The sequence below is a fragment of the Anthonomus grandis genome, chromosome 1 (genome assembly GCF_022605725.1).
Source record: "Anthonomus grandis grandis chromosome 1, icAntGran1.3, whole genome shotgun sequence".
In the NCBI taxonomy this organism is placed as follows: domain Eukaryota; kingdom Metazoa; phylum Arthropoda; class Insecta; order Coleoptera; family Curculionidae; genus Anthonomus; species Anthonomus grandis.
Genome location: NC_065546.1, coordinates 29,468,632 through 29,488,973, shown reverse-complemented (window position 1 = coordinate 29,488,973; position 20,342 = coordinate 29,468,632). Strand labels below are relative to the sequence as shown.

The following is a 20,342-nucleotide window of genomic DNA, read 5'->3' as shown; positions in this document are numbered from 1 at the left end:
TTCATGTTCACCAACATTTAACCACTTCACTTTAATATCACAAAATTCATTCACCAATTTATTATTTTTATCCGATTGTTAAATGTCCCAGTAACGACAACGTACTGATATTGAATGATATACAATCGTTCAATATGCCAAAACGTGAGCACTACATTACTCACAAACCGTAGCCAAAATGCTACCAAAAACATTATCATAAAACATGAGATTGAGACAGCAATCTCCGATCTAGACCACCTGACGATAACACACTTTGTACTGAGGGGTGCAATGGACACCAAAACGCGAGGGTCCTCTCCAGATACAAAGCCTTGTTAAATACAACGAGCTGTGCAATGGTCCCAGACCAGCTCAGTATCTTAACAAGAAACAATAAACAATCGTCACAACAACACAAGCAAGACAAACAACAATCGGTCATTAAAATATTTCATTAATCTCATTTTATTTAAAAAGGTAAAATATTGGTGTAATCAATAAGATAGAAATTAGCATACTCTGTGATAACACTCACCCTTTCTTGTAGTAAAACACTACACCAAACCAACACAGCTTATTTCACGTCGCAACACCCTTTATTGTTTTTATTAAATAACTTCACTCTTTAGTGACCAAAACTCAAATGAATTTTATAAACCAAATATTTATCTCACTCTTTTATCGAAACCCATAAAAATAATTCCCGAGAGGAAACGCTAAGTGTAAACCGTATTTGGTTACTTACGGTACCGCTGAGCTAGCTTTAGTTTTGTAAATATCCTGGACCTCTTTTCGGTCAGACCGATAAATTTCATCTTAATGACTAAGAAAAATATTTCAATTCTTTAGAAAATAAACAGGGTCTTACAATATATTATTGTAAGTTGCAATAAGGTAAAACAAAAAAAAATTATGGAACAAATTTTAAAGAAAGACAAAATTAACTTTATACATAGATATCAAACTATATATAGATAGGTACATAGGTATTATGCATTTTTCTGCCAAAACAATAAAAAAAACATAAAATCCTAGTTTTATATCTTTTATAGCCTATTAATAGATGAATATGTTCAAAAAAATATTTAGATTTAAAAATATAAATATGTTGGTATTTTACGCACACTTTCACATTCAAATTTTTATTAGGTTTATATCTATAAGATCCCCTATTCTACGTTTATGATGATGGTTACCCCATGATGTGATGTTATGAAAGTATCGGTACTTACTTGTGAAAAGATCGGCTTGAATCACGTTTTTATCATGATGCGGCACAAACGACACAAGTTTTTGCCATCCTAGCAATTTAAAAAAACACTAAAACGTGGCCTTTTTTCCTTTTTAAACCAAAAATTAAAGAAAATACACGAATCCCGAATATAAACAAAAAGCCGTTTGACAGATGACACAACGCGTATGGTTTAGGCGCTTAAGCTCCGGTGTTGTCGCTTCAAATTTTTTAGAAGCAGTTTTAGGGATAAGAATGTTAATAATTTTGTTTTTTTTTTGCTTAAGGATATTATATTTATTCTTAAAATAGGTTAATTATAGTATTTATACTTTTTATTTTAAATTTTCCTATAAAATATAATAGAAATAAGTTAAATTAACGTTATAATGTTTGTTAAAATATAGCTAAAAATTTCCTCCGTTGGAAATTTGTGTCGACTTGACAACAGAGAATCGGCACATATGTTTGTAAATAAAACACCCCTCTTGCCCCTGTGCACATGTTGGACTCAAACAAAGTTGTTATTTACTAATTCTAGCCTTTCAATGTTCTAAGATTATAATATTAAGAAATATACTATTTTTCACGAAATTTTGTGTTTTTTTAAAATACGAAGTAATAACCTTTAGCAATAATAATATGCCGCGGCCAGCTATGTCTAGAAAGTCGTGCGGGGCCAACCGTGTAAGCCACCCATTTAAATAGCATTAGATGTCATGCATTATGGAATGACACGGTCTGTTGTAGTTAAATCGATGTCATTCACATATGAATGACACGGCAGTAGATGTGTTAAGAAGTTTTCAGAAAAAAATATAATCTGAACTCAACTGCCTGTAAGAAATCAATAACTATAGGCGTATGTCAATTTATATTTTTTTTTAAAGTTGTTTAAGTAATTAAATAAATAAATCCTAAAATCAATTACTAATAAGCCAAAGAAAAAAAATTAAAATCAATATGTTAACACAAATTAAAAAAAAAATAGCAAAAAATGGTTACAGATTTAAAATTTAAGTCGTTTTTAAAAAGGAAAAAAAAATCAACTCAACAGCCTGTAAAAGATCAGTGATTATAGACATATAACGGTTTTCTTAAAATTTCTATCAGGCTGATGAAGAAATTTTCTAAAAACTAAATAATCCTAATGAAACCTATTTAACTAAAATTTTTTAATTAATTGAAATTTGATGACTAAGTTTTTCTACATAAATAAACAGAGAAAATTTTTAAAAATATTTTAAGGCAAGAAAGCAATAAAATCTGAGCTCAACTGTCTGTAATAAATCAATAATAAAGTCAAAAAGATGCAAGAAAACTGATTTGTTTTTTAAATCCAACCTCAAAAAAGTCCTTATTTCCATTATAAAAATGCCAGTAACTTAATACCTTACAACCATTATAGACTTCCTTTCATTCCTAACTAAAAAAGATGACAAAATAATGCACCCCACATCCATTAAAAAGGAACGAACCTGTAACCGATATATTTGCTTTTCCCATATACTTTTACGACAACCTTAATTTCCTGAAACTTATATATTTTTAAGGGTAGATCCACCCTACGAATGCAACTGAGCAAATATACATCATCATTATATCTTAAAAAGTGTGCGCAATCATGACGCGGCAGCCCTAATGTTATGGTCTTTGGGGATCTTTGGGGCGTACAAAAAACCGCATTGTTATTTACAACTTACACAATCCATCCCTTATAGGGTGATTTTTTTATTCGATAATCAATTTATATATGTGATTACGGATTAAAAAAGAAAACAAATTTACTCTATTTGCTTTTCACAATCTGGACCAAATGAATAATGGCCGATAAAATTATTAGGCATTATAGGCCATTAAACATGTTTTGCTATGAGTATTAGGATTATATTTGATTGTACTTGTATTAATGATAATTAATGGCAGCGATATTATTTGTGAAAATTAACTATGGCCGTCATAATTCTATTGTTTTCAATTTTGATTTTATTAAAAAATAATAATAACAATAATCAGTGTTCGATTTTTAAAATAAAAATTTGGATTTTATAGTGTTTTAGGGAAGAACTTTAATTTTAAATCGAAGATTTTGTGGCTGGAAATGTATTTATTTATTTTAGTACAGTCATTTGGTAGTTTTACCTAGAAAGTTTTCCGGGAGTTTTGAAAATTGGTGATTTTATAGATTTCGACGTGCTCTTTTCGAATTTTCACATTGTCGCCTCGTATCTTTGCCGCTCGCGCCGCCATATTGGAAAGATGGCGCCCAAATACAGTTTTTTTTATAATAACTCCGTTCCAACTCATTTTACGATAAAAATAGTTATGTATCAAATTAAACTGGAGAAAATTTCCTACAAATTATGTATTAACTTTTTTTTTTGTAAAGTAAAATCAATAGTTTCAGTGTACGAGAGCTGCAAAATTCCACTCCAACACGCGTTTTGGCCAAATAACTCATTTCCACACCACCTTGAGGTAGAGTAAGTGGCGCGTTTTTTTTTCTAGTATCCCCAGTAGGCCTAATCCACTTTCAATACACTATTACAAAAATTAGCGCATTTTCCTTCGCTTCGCTATTGATGGATCAGTTTCTAAAAGTTCATCGTCTTCGGCACTGAGCGAAATTTCACAAATAGAAATTGCTTCAACGTCGTCCGCGATGGAATCGTCAGCTTCATTGTATGTCCTCTTGTTCCTCGATTTTGTCACACATTTGCTCGAGAATAGACTCTCTTTCTTCCTCCTCATCGCTATCTTGGACTGAAACGTGCGAATTATCACAGGTACCATTGCAATTGGTGCATAAAACGAAACACTTTAATCCAGCCACAGGTACCACGACATCCCTCTTTGCATTTGCAAGAAATAAGTTTCAACAAGGTTTCCGGAGCTGGAGGCTCGAGCCTGGTGACAGGAATTAGCCCATTCTTGCTTTTTTTCCATCCCCATTTGCTCTCATTTTTTTTTCAACTCTGTAGCGCGTAACTCGGTTCAAACCAATTTATTTCCAACCCGTGTGAGTCATACCTACCATCCAACCACAAAAAAAAATTACTAAGTCCAAACAAGCAAATTTTGTTTTAAAAGATTCAGAGATTTGGTGGCCGCCAGCTTTTAGACAGTAGAGAAGGTAGTGGGAGAAATTTTAATAAGAGCGCCACTTGATTTAAATATTTTACACCAAACCCTGATATATTATGATGGTAATATAAGCCCCCCTTAATCAAGAAAATGATGACCTATATTTATGCTTGTACCTACATCCTAAAAGCTGAAAATAATTTGGGAAAAACTCAAATAACAATCCATAGTTCCACCAGATTGTTATAATCATCCAAGAATTTACATAGTCACTTCCATTTATATAAAAAAATTAAATTCCACTGAGATATTTAAATTTATATAATTATTCAAAATGTAATACTGTAGAAATTTTAAGTAAATAAAAAAAATTGATAAAAGAATTAAGAGTTACTTGAGGTATGCTTAAGGCGAGGAATTAGTAAGAAAAAAAAACAAATCCGCACTGAACTACTGTTCAAGGGGAAAATCCAAAACGTGATCACGTGTTGTTTACAAGAAGTATATGTTTGGAGCCTAATTCACAATACCTCACTGGCCCTAAATACCTTTTACAAACTCTAGTCAAGACACATTAATTTAAATAAAACTTTTAAATAGTAAGGTTCGAATTTGAAGCCTATTAATGGTGTGTTGGTGCAATAAAACCTATTAACCAACAACCAACATTATGACTAAAAATGTTATTTCTAGCAAATAGCCGATCCCTTACAAGGTGATCCAGGCTCAATGTCAAAATCAATTATGTCGATGCTCGACTCAAATGAAAAACCCTTGGGTTAATATTAATAGACTTAGCAAGAACCCCTTAACGTTTTTGTTTTACATAAAAGAAAATAAACCCATAAAATTCAAATTAATAAATCAACCCCCAACCCTAAATCAAACCGTTCAATAACAGAAAAATGAAATAAAATGTGCAAAAACTTGCCTGTCCTCTAATCTCTTGTGTATTTTGGCTAAGGTAGCTTAACTCAACAGCTCTGGAACCAGTCAGCTACAACCAGGGTAACAACCACATGGGCAAGTCGATTTCAGGCAAGTTCCAATCCAAAATCGCAGAGCCACAGTACAATGTTCAGTCCAGGCTGTGTTGAGGCTCACTTCAGCCGGTCTTCAACAGTCTTGGGATGACCAGAAGAAACCAGAGAATAGGAAGAGACCAGAGAATAGAGGAGAGAATGAGAAAAAGGAGAGGCCTCTAAAATAGAGGACAAAAAAAAATCAGTAAAATAAACACACAATCAATTCTATGGCAATTACCAACATGTTGCTACATACCCAAGTTGGTGAGCGAGGCCTAGAGTCTCGTTTTGTGGTTGGCGGAAAATTTCAAAATCCCATAAATGGTGTGGGAGCAGCCGACCAAATCCAAAAATATCAGGTGAATCCGAAATCCTCTCGGCTACAACTTCCCACTAGACGTTCATCAAATTAAAACCCAAAACTTGGGAGGAATATTTTTCCATTCAACCGAATTACCGGCAAGATGATTTTAAATTTTCCTTAAAACCACAAAATCTCGACTGTTCTTTCTGATAACGGGATGGGTACAGGCTGGACAAGGAACTGACAACTGAAACTGGCAGTAAACTTGTCACTCTTTCTCTTCGACACGATCTGACCCTACCTCTTGGTGCAAACTACGCGGAGCCTCACTCTATCAAAATAGAAATTCCGCAATACCATAGCAAAATGATACTGCTCGGATACTAAAACATGGAAAACTAACAAAATTTTCCCAACGGGGCTACGAAATTCTAACTTTCCTCTTACGTCGCTCTGCCTGATTTATGACGCTCCGTCATCCGCCAAATGGAAACCAAACTTTAATGGGAAACAGCAACACTGCCAAACCTCCACAACAACAAGTGTGTCAATAGTCATTACTGTCAATCGGCTAGTAGGGTTAGAAACCAGATGTCAAGGCACGTTTATTTACTAAAACTTAACTTGAAGAATTGAAGGGAAATATAGCAAGCAAAACTAGGGAGGCCAATTTCAAATCAATTAGGATACCTTGCCAAGCATGATTCCGCTATAGAAGAAAGTATTTGTAAGTTTTCCTACACTAACCGATCACCATCTAAAAGGTCTTATTTACTCCACTCATAGCGCAATCTGTAGCACAACAGCACCCTCTAGAAGTCCCTCCATACCCCAGACATATACCGGTCTCATAGAAACTCTTGACAAACAAACCAAAGGTCAGAAACTTCCCAACACCAGGTACATGAATAGGGACTAAGGAAACATAATACGACTAACTCCACAGAGGTGTGCTGACAGGATAGGGTAGGTAAATACATACCTAAAAATAATCAAACCCCAAAAGCCTTAAAAAAAATAAATTGTATTACTGTCAAACCCCAAATTCCATTTATAAAACTGTAAATCACACAACCCTTTCAAGCCGATACCAAAAACCATAAACTTTTGCCCGAATTTATATGAAATCCCATGTTACATGCTTAGGGCAAAATCTGCATGTAACAACTCCATACCACTATTGAACCTGGTGATAGGTTCGGAACGAATGGTGTCGTGCTGCTGCTTCTGTCGGTGGCAGCGACGCAATATTAAATGATTTCTTATATCTGATTTTGTGAAGCACGTATATCTATATTTGTCTAATGACATACTTTACTTTTTATGCCACTATAACCGTATAACGCCAGGAGGAAACGCTCTATAACATTGTGGTTGAAAATATGGACTCCCTTAGTTCCTCTGATAATACCCCAATCCTAATCACTGTAGCTCAAACCTCTATGCAAGATCCCTATCCTGAAAAACTTATCACCAACTGGAAAATTGCTTAAAAATATACTTGCAGAAAATCATCCAATCCCAACTCCAAGCTCTATTGGGGAAATAGATTCCTCAATAAAATAATTAACAGATGTAATTAAAGAATCGTTTAATTTAGCAACCACTAAAATCCCAATCTTAAACACCCACTCCATAGTCTTCCCAATAAGAATTAAAAGGTTAATAAGAACAAGAAACAGATTAAATAAACAGGCTAGACTGCAAAAAGACCGAGAGGGAAAAATATGCGAATAATCTTACGAAAAGAATAAAAAACGAAATCTTCGACTTCAGAAATGAAAGATGGGGTAATTTTTTAGATGAACTTAACGATGGCGATGAAGACAAATCAAAATTCTGGAAGGTTTCAAAAATACTGAGAGGGAGAACAAAAACAGAGTTCCCGCCCATAGGAAACCAAGACGGTCTTCTGGTATACTCGGACTGGGATAAGGCGGAAACTTTTAACAGATCATTAACAGAACAATCTGACCTAAACAATATACAAGATAATCCCGAATTACGTGAAGAAATAATAATAATAATAATAATAATAATAATAAGACGTTTATTAGACACCAATACAAAAAAAAAGCATAATTACAGAAGGTAATATGATTATATACATGGAATTGAATATTAGAATATTAAACAAAGAGAGCATATTAAAAACAATAGGTTATATAAAGAATTTAGTTAACACAAGTAAGGCAACTAAAAAATTGAGCTATCAAACGTATAAATCGAAAACCTACCACTAAACGCATTACCAAACTACAAAAGTATAAGCCTACAAGCAATAAGAGACGTAATTAAAGACCAAATGAATAAGAAAGCACCAGGCCATGATGAAATAAACAACAAAGTGCTGAAAAACACTGCCTGACAATACACTCTTGGACATAAAAACCATTTATAATAAATGTATTAGCCTGTGCTATTTTCTGGTCGAATAGAAAAAAACAATTGTGGTAGTAATACCTAAACAGGGTAAAACCTAATCTATATAATCTGTATAAACCTAAAAAAACATTAAAAACCGGAAAGTATTAGTCTGCTGTCATCACTGGGAAAAATCTTTGAAAAGACGGTACTAAGCAGATTATGAGAGGAGCTAGATGAACTCAAAATAATCCCGGAAGAGCAGTGCGGATTTACAAGAGGATTATCAACTGAGTTGCAGCTTGCACGGATACAACAGAGTTTGGTGGATTCTGTTAATGCGAAGGGATCTACCGCCATGATCACGCTCGACATCGAAAAGGCCTTCGATAGAGTGTGGCATGACGGTTTGATCTATAAGTTGCAGAAATTTGGGGTGTCCGCAAGGTTCACTAAATTTATAAAAAAATTTCTTAAAGACAGAGGGAATTTACTGTTAGAATAAATGGAACTATCGCTTCCTTTAACAGGATGAGAGCGGGAGTTCCACAAGACGCTCGCACCAATTTTATTCAACATATACCAAGCGGACATTCTAAAAAGCACACACTATTCGCAAGTCGCATTATTCGCGGACGACACTTGTGTCTTTGCGAGTTGTAAAAATGTAGTCCAGATATCAGCGTACATGCAGAGTCATCTAGATAAAATTATAGAGTGGGCAAACAACTGGAAAATCAAAATAAATAGTAAGAAAAAGAGGCCATTCTCATAACAAAAAAGCATGACCACAACATCCCAAATTTGGCAATTTCGGGCACGCTGGTCCCCTGAAAAGATGAGATAAAGTACCCAGGAGTATATTTCGATAAACAGAATAACTTCAACACGCACATTATAAATCAAATTAATTCATGCAATGGAACCATTCATGCGCTCTACTCCTTTCTCTGCAGGAGCAGTAAGCTCTTTTGACTAATAAATTAATGGTCTATAAACAGGTTCTACGTCCTAAACTACTTTACGCCTGCATTTTTGGGAATACCACGAAGACGAACATCAAAAAGCTTCAGGTGTTTCAGAATAAGTGTTTGAGGATGTTCACAAAGCACCCTTCTTCGTAAGAAATGTTGATCTGCACTCTGACTGCTACTTGATACAATACAAGAATACATAGTTAAAAAACATTCCAAGTTCAAGGAAAAAGTGTGGACAACTCCATAATAGGAGAATTTCTCCTGAGACCAAGAGAAAACCGGCCATGGAAAGGCGTAATGTGATAATGGCCGCCGAATTCAAATATACTGACTAATACAGTTCTTTTAGTATCTAAGTTGAAACCAAAGGACTGAGATCGCTCAGTCCTCCGCCCGACTCACTCAGGCTTTGTTTTCTCTGAGAGGAGTGGGGCTCGGGCCCTGGCTCCGCCCAAAGATAACTGGCAACCTTTTCCCGAAGCCTAATTACTCTTTCCTATCTTGAAATAAGTTAAAAATCCTTTAATTTAACCTCAGTACCCAGATGCTACAGAGAAAAGGAGTATAGGAGCCAAAAGTACCATAGCACGCAGGTGCAACTGAGAAGACCGGCAAAGCAATAATAACAAAGAAAGAAAACGCACGGCATTTGGGTTTTTGAATACCTGGATAAGCTCGTTTAAATCTCGGTTTTTTCGGAGTACATTAACATATTTTATTTTTTCTTGATTAAAGAGTGCTGATATATCACAGCCACTGAAGACATGCAAGAATAAAATGTTATCTGCGGCTGTTTTATCTATGATACTTTTTGCTGAATATATTCGTTGCGACATTTTTCCTTTTTCTGGTTTGAGAATATATTTGTTTCAACTCGTAGATAGAGCCGTCATAAGAAGAAGAAGAAGAAGAAGATCTACATCTTCGCCGACAACTATTACGGAATCAAATGTAGATGAAATGCTGATTGCCGTATTGATTATTAGGGTATCCGCATCTTCCGCGGCTTGCTTGATCATAAAGTTCGCAGCTTTAAATTTTGTTTTCAACATTCCGATTAGGCGTTTTTTGTTAGTATCGTTAATATATACGAACAACGCGTCTTGGTGTAGACGTGCCTTGGTTTGCGGCTCTGGTACGCTGAAACTATTGATTTTACGAAAAAAAGGTTAATACATAAATTGTAGGAAGTTTTCTCCAGTTTAATTTAATACATAATTACAACTATTTTCACCGTAAAATGAGTTGGAACGGAGTTATTCTTAAAAAACGGTATTTTGTCCCAATATGGCGGCGCGAGCGGCAAAGATACGAGGTGGCAAAGTTAAAATTCGAAAAGAGCACGTCGAAGCATGGGCGAAGTTAGAGCCTCAAAAATGGGGGAGCTAAAGCCCCCATCCAGGGGCAGAGTTACGCGAAGAGGTGAGGGGGTGGCCATCAAAGAAAAGTCCGCAGGCGCCGCCGGAGGTAACAAATTTTTTGGTGGGCACCTTCATTTTCACTTATAAGTCGTTAAAATTATTAAAAAAAAAGAATAGTCTTAAACAGCTTCTATTCTAATTTGCTGTACTATGAATTTCTTTTACTTTTATTTTCATATAAGGTTTCATCCAAGGAACACGTTTTTGAATTTTATTGCAATATCCATAATGTATGAACTATTCTGTATATGTATTGGAGTATATTGAATACACAGCAAAAGTCAAAAGTCGTTAGTTTTTTAAAAAAATTTAAACTTTCAAGAAAAATTTCAAAGTTCAAAATAATATCATTTTAATATTTAATTGTCGGACTTAATTAATTTAGACAAAGTTAAACACGACGTTTCGGTTGGTAAGTATCTCCAATCATTATTATATTAAAATCTTATATTAAGTGTAAACTAACAGTTTACACTTAATATGGTATTCAATTTTTATGGTAACGGTTGGAGATACTTACCAACCAAAACGTCGTGTTTAACTTTGTTTAAATTAATGACAATGCAAATCCGACAATTAGAGATTACTTCTCCATTGTCTGCCACCTTCAAAACCAATATCATTTTAATAAAACGCAATAATTCTTCAAAAATAGTAAAAGCAAAATTTATTAAAAATGTCCTTAAATGAAATGAAATCCAATAAAATTATCTTATAACTACTCTAATAAAACTTTTCGATTTCCTTTTATTAAAAACTCTTTTAAAATTTCATCTGGCGACAATGACTTTGTTAGACCACTTTCAATACTAAGAGTGGTTAGTGCTAAAGAATTAAATCGATCCTGACCCATCGTTGACCTAAACCAATTTTTAATTCTTCTCATTGAGAAAGAGCATTCGCAGGACGCTAAAGAAATTGGCAAAACTAATGCTATTTGCATAAGGGTATATGCATTTGGAAAAGTCTCTTTTCTTAATACATCTTTAATATCAGAAATGGTAATGTAGTGGCTCTGGCTTTTATTTATGCAATTCCCAATAACGGTCATTTCAGCTTTTAATAGCTCCCTATCGATTAAAAAGGTATCTCAGATTTAGCTAATTTCTGACTTTCGAAAGAAAATCTTATTTTTAGATGATTTATTATATTGTCGAGAGACCTATAATAAATTGAAATTAGCCAAAACTTTTGTGCCTCATTTTTTATCAAAGGTGAATTTAAGAACGTTTCTTCGTGTACTGCGGAAGTGGAAGCTTCAACCACATATTCTTTAAGTCTTATACTTTCTGTTTTTTTTACGTTTTAAACAATTTTTTGGGGGGGCTAATTTCATTTTAAAGGGGGCTAAGCCCCCCCAAGCCCCCCCCTAACTTCGCCCATGCGTCGAAGTCTATAAAATCACCAATTTTCAAAACTTCCGGAACACTTTCTAAGCGACCCCCTTTTTGAGCACCAAATGACTGTATTATTTAGTGAAAGAGCAACGACTCAATAGATATGCGCAGCTGTCCAATTAGTGAATGGCACAAAGTATACCAAGAAAAATCAATAGTCTAGCTAGTACTCTATATTTGTAATAAGGCATACCTAAAGTATTACCAAGCGTCTTACCTAAACTAAGAAAGCTTTAAGTTTTTCGTTATATGTGTTGAAATTTAAGTAAAAAATATCTTATTTAATTATTTAAGTAAGTTTGTTAAATTGTCTAGCGTAATGAAAAAGCAGAAAATAGTTGATTGAAATCTAGAGTACTAAAAGTTAATCATAAGGTATAAGGTATAATAGCGTTAATCGTAAGGTATAAGGGTTGGCGTATGTACACAGAAATCAGACATAAGTAAATTATTTACAATTTTGTAGATAAATTAATATTAAATCGAAGTATTTACGTCTATTTTTGAGTGACATTATAAAATTTTAATTTACCATTGGATATATAAAATTGTCTTGTTTGACTAAAACTGTAATTAAAAAAAAATTATGAACTTTTTTTGTATTGTCTCTATCCGTGTTATATGTATCTGATAAAAAGGAGTCGTAATAACAGTTCCTTTGTTACACTGGTTTCTTGCGGACAAGCTGTTATTGCTGTTGCCGGTCTTCTCAGTTGCGACTGCGTGCTATGGTACTTTTGGCTCCTATACTTCTTTTCTCTGTAGCATCTGGGTGCTGAGGTTGGATTATAGGATTTTTAACTTATTTCAAGATAGGTAAGGGTAATTAGGCTTGGGGGAAAGGTTGCCAGTTCTTTAAGCGAAGGCAGAGCCCGAGCTCCACTCCTCGCAGAGAAAACAAAGCTTGATTGAGTCGGGCGGACGTACTGACCGATCTCAGTCCATTGGCTTCACCTTTGATATTAAAAGAACTGTTTTAGTGAGTATATTTGAATTCGCCTACTATCACAATACGCCTTTCCATGGCCGGTTTTCTCTTGGTCTCAGGAGAAATTTTCCTATTAGGGAGTTGGCCACACTTCTGACTTTTTCCTTGAACGTTGAATGTTTTTTAATATAACGGCATTTTGATTAGTATTGCCGTGCCCCCGCCCACTACTTTTGGCCTATCGTTTTTATAAACTTTGTAGTTCTGTATTTTGAGTTTCGTGTGCGGTCTTAAGAGGGTTTTTTGAATCAGCGTTATGTCAATGTTGTTATTGTTTAACTCACAAAGTTCGATGCGTTTTGGGTAAACCGACTGCACATTCCAACTGACAATATTCAAGCATTTGGCCAAATTCCTTAGTCTACGAGTTTGCACCTAGAAGCAATTTTATCGCTGCATTACTATTTAAGACGTTAGGCTTATTGAGGAGGTTACCGATTTTTTGATTTAGTTCGTTTTCGGGGAGACTCAATAAATAGAAAAATGGGTTATACCCGGCACTATCAATATTTGGTGACGTTGCCACTCCCCTCTTTGGCTCTGGCCCCTGAACGCCGTCGGGTCAATTTTTTTCCACGTATAACACTGCCGTAGCCTTTTTTTTTTTAACTATTGGCAAAGTTTGCATTCTTTGGGCACTGCCAATAGTTTGCAGGGTAGTCCCCACCGCAATTGCAACATTCAGCCGGTTTATCAATTTTCTTATCGCAATTCTTGTAGAAATGTGCTCCCTTGCACTTATGGCACCTTGGCGCAATATTGCAATTGCTGAGTGAGTGACCGAACCCCTGACAATGATGGCACTGCCCAATTTGTCTGGTATCTTTTCGGGTTTTTGACTTGAGGTTCTCGACCCTGACCCTTATATTCAGTAGTGAGATCACTTCGTACATTTTTTGTTTATCTTTAGGCAAAAGGAACCTGATCAAGTTGGTTTCCCTCTTTCGCCCTGGACCAGTCTTAAACCAGCCCAGTTCGTAGGGGGTCAAACCCAGCGCTTTTTTTCGTCCTCTATTTCAGACAAATTAAAGTTATGGTCGAATCCTCTCAATATTAAATTAAGCTTACGATCATCCTCCAAAAAAAACGAATGGTACTCTTGGCTATTTTCTCTGAGAAGCTTAGTAAGATTCCTATGGTTCTGAGATGTCTTAGGGAACAGAGCCAAGCCCATCCTGTTCTTTCTTACTTCTTTTAACTGGATTTTGTTATTCATAATAAGTTTGTGCTGTTGCACCCGATTTGTCGTGTCCTTTAATACGATCTTTGGAACTTTGACCGCGTTGTTATCCTGGTTAGACTTATCTCTGTTTTGGTTTGAAAGTGACAGATTGGAAAGTGGTGTTTGAAGAGGATTACTCTTAGACTCTCGGCTCGTGCCTGGCAACGCTGGGAAGTTATCAATTTTTCTGTTTGTATTTTGTGACGGTATGCTCATCTCAACATCTGGCGTCCCTTGGGAGCCGTCAGGTGAGGAGGTTTTCTAGAGCTTAACTCTTCTTTACTCTGATTGTGACCTTTCAACATTGCCAGTTCATTAGCTAGATTTGCGTTATTAGTCGCCAAATTCCTATTCAAATTCAATGTTTCCTCCAGTTTGAGATTCAGGGAAGAAAGCTGCTCCCTATACGATTTATTTTCTTTTTTCTAAATTGTCAATTTTTATTTCCATTGATTCGGTCTGAGATTTTAAAAAAGAGTTGGCTTTTTCAAAAAGTTCAACCTCTTTTTCCTTTTGTGTAATGATTAAAGTCTCCCTTTCCTGAATTTCAATCTGGAACTGTTCGTTATTAACAGTCGTTTGCTTCATTTTCTACAGCTGGAGCCGAAGCTTAAATCCCGGACACCCTTGGAATTATTCAGGGGAGGGGGTGGGATGGAATTTGGAGTTGGTTTGATGGGGTTCTTACTTGTTGTAGGGTCTTTTTTAACAGGTTTTTTGAACTGCCCGGATATAGGATCTCCAGACTTACCCCGCTCTGATCTTTTTTTTTGTCTCGTTCTGCTCTTTCTGCTAATTTCCTTTGCTTTACTTTCTTTTTCTCCATAATGTGAGGCTATGAGTGCAATCTCGGACTAACCCACAAAAATTCAAAATCGACTTTATTGTAGAACAATGTTCTAAATTTTGAAAAAAGAAGAAAAAGAACATTGATCTTACTAATTAATGTACTACTATTAGTGTACTAAATAATGTACTTACCAATTGTACAATGTTAGTACAGAAGAAGCTTTGGAAAAGCTTTTGTAGTTCGCATAAGTTTTTTATAGCTCTTAGAAAAATTGTTTCTAGGTTCTATTCAAACGTAAATTTTCGCTCACGAGTTATACTTAAATCTTTGATGCAGGTTATATGGAGGTGGATTAACTATTTTTCTTAAAAAGGTTATACTATGGCATTTATCTAGGTTAAAAAACAACCTATTTTTGTTGAAATACTCAGAAAATGTATTTAGGTCATTTTGTAACTTGACAAACTCCCAAGTTACGAAGAGTTATAAATACTTTTAAATCGTCTCCATATAAAGTATATTCAGTATATGAAAAGCACTGACTAATACTATTTAAAAAAATATTAAAGAGTGGGGTATGCAGGTGTGAAGCTTAAGGTACTCCTGATGTAACATCCGCATCTTTAGATCTTGTGCCATTAATTATCATACATCTAGTTATGTCCTTAAGATAGCTTTTCAAAATCTTCTGAATATACGGCACCTTATTAATAACCATCAAACAGCCTCTGAAAAAGACCATATTGATTTTGATCGATTGTAAGTTTAATATCAAAGAAAGGTTTTCCGCAAAATAAGTAGTTTAAAAATGTTACCAAAGTGAGAAGTGATATAGGACTGTAGTTACAAACATTAATTTTTTACTACATTTACTGGAGCGAGTTAAGCAATTTTCTGCAGTTTTGGATATGTTCCTGTCAAAATACATTTATGATGGTGAACTGTTTATATGTTGGAACGTTAACATGTTTATATGTTGATTAATAATTCTTAACTGTGCACTTGTGCATTAGCTGAGCATGCTAGCGACACCAACCATACAATAGGCTGGAATCATGCTGAGATTTTGAAGAGCAATTGCTCCTATGACAAAAGAATTTTCCTAGAAATAATGCATATTCATATGGAAAGCAACATCATTAATAAACGCAGTGATACCAAGAGTCTTAGTACCATCTCTTGCAATATTTTGGAGATGTCACAAAACTTAGATAATACACTTCTTGATAGACCAGCCTCATATAAATAATTAAACACTAAAACTCTTTATAAATTTAAGTTTTCCCGTTTTTTGGTAGTTTCTACATAGATATTTTATAAAACGTTTAAAATATGTTAAGAATTGGTAATTCTGCAGTTTAGCGGCTTTTGTCTAAACTAACGAAAAATGATGGGACCTTTTGCACAATGGGTAGATTTGCATATATATTTTTGCACTAAGAGTGGCGGAAAATAATATAATAATCAATAATAATTAAAATAAGTAATAATCAAAATAAGTTTAAGGGCTCCACTCACCTCGTTTTTTTCTATCGTTTTTAACCGACGGTTAAAACCGTACGGGTAAAAATGTCATAAAAACGAGGTGTATGGACGAGAATGTCGTTTTTCCTCGTCGTTCCAAAATTTCAGGCAAGAATTGATTTTTGTCGGTTATCGTGCTCACCGTTCGGGTAAACACGAGGTGTGTGGTGTCAACAGTTTGATTGGTCAGGCATATTTCAGCGACAGTGACGTTCTGTTCAACCTGTCTTTTCTTGTTTATTTTTGATTATTGGCTTATATTGATTTAGTTAGACTTGTTTTGTTTTATGGTTTAAAAATAATGTCCGATATACGACAGTGGAACAGAGACTTTGTACTAGAGTTTATAGAACTTTATCGGTCATTTCCTTGCGTGTGGAAAGTTAAATCGACAGAATACCATTATCGAATAAAAAAAAATAAGGCTTATGAAGCATTGCTAATGAAATACAAAGAAGTGGATGCTGAAGCAACAGTAAAATCAGTAAAACAAAAAATTGTTTCCTTGCGGGGCGCGTTTCGAAAGGAATTAAAGAAGGTAAAAGACTCCTTGAATCTGGTGCTGGCTCAGAGGATACATACAAACCACACTTTTAGTACTACGACAACTTGATATTTTTGACTGATCACGAGACGACTAGAAGAGGTGTTGGAAATATAGAAGACGAAGATGCACATGAAAGTAATTCTGAGGTATGTATATGTATCATATATCTATAAAACTTATTATTATTATTAGGAGTTTCATAGATATTAGGTATATGATTATGATATGTATGTACAGGGTGTTTTTTTATAAATTGACTCCCCCTTTAACTTTTTTGTTTCACACTGTAGACAAAAACGTTAAATACAAACATGTACCTAATGGTTTTAAATACATTTTTTAAAACCACATTGATTTTGTCTATAGGGTGCTTGGAAAGGCCTGGCGTGGTCCTACTTTCTTATTTCAAGAATTCAAATGGAGACCCCAATTTTTTGTTGGATTTTTGTTTTCTCCTGTAAATTTTGAATATTTGTTATATAGCACAACCCATACCTAAACTGGACATATAAAAAGATATGGGCTTCTATAAACCCCGTGTAACACTGTACCCCCCCTACAGATCTGACCCTACAGATCGCTGCGCTGGGTGATAAAAATGCACTATTAGTTTTAGCAGTTCTTATAAATTTATTGCTGTAAACGTATACTTACAAGTTTTACATAACTGTGCCAGCTTATTAAGTATATTAGTTATGCTACTCTAATACAAATAGAAATAATAACATTTTAAACAAACTCGCCTTGCCAAGGGACCCTTCCCTCATTACAAAAATATTCCATGAAATGTTCACTTCTTTGGCAGAAGTCGTAACATTTCTATTCTGGCTACGCTGTAGGTCCACAAAAACGTTTGGTTCTGCCCTCAAACCAAGTAGAATTTCACCACGTTCCAAATCCTCATTATCAAGACATTCAGGCGGGCTGTACCTAGTAGCAGTATTCCTTCGTAAAAAGTTATGCAACGCACAGCATGCTAATACCACTTTTTCAATACTTTCCAGCTTCAGGTTTATTTCTGTGTGAAAAATCCTGAAACGGGCTGCTAGGATCCCAAACACATTTCCGACAATTCGTCGACAACTGGATAAACGGTAGTTAAAGATTCTGCGGTCGCTATTAAGTTGTTTTTGGGCAAATGGCTTTAAAAAATCGTCTCTAAGCGCAAAAGCTTAATCGCCAACAAATACATAGGCAAGCGGGCTTTCGGAATATTTGCTTTTAGATGGAGCAGGTATTTTTAGCTCATGGTTTACCAGTTTGTCACAAAACCGTGTATTTTTTAGAACTCCTCCGTCGGATACTCTACCATTAGTGCCAAAATGACACATAACAAATTCATAATTGGTGTTGACCATTGCTAACAATACTAGACTATGACTACCTTTATAATTATAAAAGTAGGACCCGCTGTTAGGCGGTGGAGCTATCCGAACATGTTTACCGTCCATGGCGCCTAAATAATTGGGAAAGTTCAATCTTTCATCGAAATCCTTAGATATTGCTTTCCAGTCGTCTTCGCATTTAGGAAACTGCAAAAAAAGAAACAGCCTGTTTAAAATTAAATTTTAAGATGAAAATGGAGAAATTAAAAATTTTATCATAAGCCAAGTTTTGCCATAAACGTTTCTCATACACATTGTAATGTAAAGTGGTAGTAAATTTATTGAACTCCAAAGTTGATATTTAATGTACTTAACTCAATTATACCATTATTTTTCTATTATGTAGATTGAAACAGTTACAGAGGCACAATCTCCAGCCGAAATACTTGAAGATGAGGTCAGTGACACAGCACTACCCCAAATATATAGAAGTAGGATGTCAAGTTTGGCCTCAACTTCTAGTAGAGATGCCCAGACATCATCATCATCATTTCGATCTAAATTATCTAAAAGATCTAGGGCGGATGATATTTTAAATAAAGTGGACAAACGTTTAGATCAAAGCGATGACCAATTGGACATTATCGGTAATATTTTTTAAATTTATTTTCAGTAGATTTCCTACTTTATACTCTTTTTATATTTATAGGTAAAAACATTGCCCACAAACTAAGAAAATTACCGCCAGAAGTAGCCCTGGTTACCGAGAAAATGATAAACGACATAGTTTTTGAAAGTCAAATGGGCAACGTCGAAGTCTTCATAGCTGCGGCCAGTGGCCAGAAAACGCAGAGTAGCTTGCAGCATTGATGTAAATGGGTATTTTGTCTCTTAATTAACGGTGTTACTAGCCTTAACAATTTTCCATACGTATTCTCGTCCATCCTCAAGTAATTGTGCCAATCACCAGGCTCCAATCTTAGCTCTTCAAATAAATGTGTATGTGATAGCGTACTGCGCTTAAGCAACCAGTCTTTAGCCCATTTTCTTCGAGATTTTCTTTTTTCGCAAGTTTTTTCGACTGCCAAAACCGCCGCCAATGCTAATAGGCATGTACGGTCTATCGTGATAAATGACGCGAAATCAAACTGTTGTGAGTGGACTTATCAGGCAACGCTCCTTCTTTCAACGTTTTTCACCGTCGGTTAAAAAGGACAGAGAAAAACGAGGTGAGTGGGGCCCTTTACAGTGCCCCTGTTATCCTTCCAACATACAAACATTTCACCTTTAATTTTTACAAACTCTTAAATTTAATTTTTCAGTGCAATGTGGTGACAACGGCAACATCGGCATCGGACACAGTTTTTACATGCCGTGAGTCTACGTCGTTGCGAGTGAGATGAGACATACAGTATACTTTGTTTTTTTTTTCTCATCGTCATTGCTTTACCATTTACTGTATAATTTTTTTTATGTTTGCAAATCTGGCAGCTTCACAGTACCGTTGACATATGTCATCTTTCAATCATTAACATGTCATCGCTTAACCAAAAAAAAAAAAAGCGGAATTCACCGGTTTCACCATTTTTATCATCCAGCTAAGAGATACAGTGAGTGGTGCAGCAATATAGCTGGTTTAGTGTATCTCCACGATGTTAAATTTAATTATTATAACACAAAAGTGTTAGTCCCTTTACGGAAAACTCTCCAATGTTAGTGTTAGTGCTAGTTAGTTTCCATCTGTAAACCCTCATTGGTGAGTTAGTTCTTTATAAGCTTTCGTAATAGAATAAAAGTGATTTTTCAACATAATTTCTGGGACAAGTTATCAAAATCTCTAAATCGAAACATAGCACTGAAAACTCGCTCTTTTTATCTCGATCTTTCTTTTCTCGATTTTTTTTCTGCCCTCGTCGCTATTTTTTCAGCCATATGCTGTGTCTTTCTTTTTATATAATTTTCTTCTTTCTTTTTTATATAATACCTCGAACATCTTTCGCACAAATCTTTTTTTTAATTAATGAAAAGATAAATTAAAATTTGTTTAAAAATATGTCTGTACACGGATAGTTTAACTGGGCTGGCTACATTGTTTTCATTGCAGTGTTTTAAGTATAAAGGTCGGGACACACATATATGCGCCGAACCCACCTCAAGCCCT

At 35.0% G+C, this 20,342-nt stretch overlaps 1 long non-coding RNA gene across 1 annotated transcript; it reads left to right on the top strand.

Annotated features, from left to right (window-relative positions):
• The first annotated feature begins 16,509 nt into the window (after window positions 1–16,509).
• LOC126742457 (uncharacterized) lies at window positions 16,510–18,964 on the top strand. The gene is made up of 3 exons (XR_007662572.1): window positions 16,510–17,002; window positions 18,588–18,828; window positions 18,891–18,964. It is a non-coding gene; the product is annotated as an uncharacterized LOC126742457 (long non-coding RNA).
• Window positions 18,965–20,342: the final 1,378 nt, after the last annotated feature.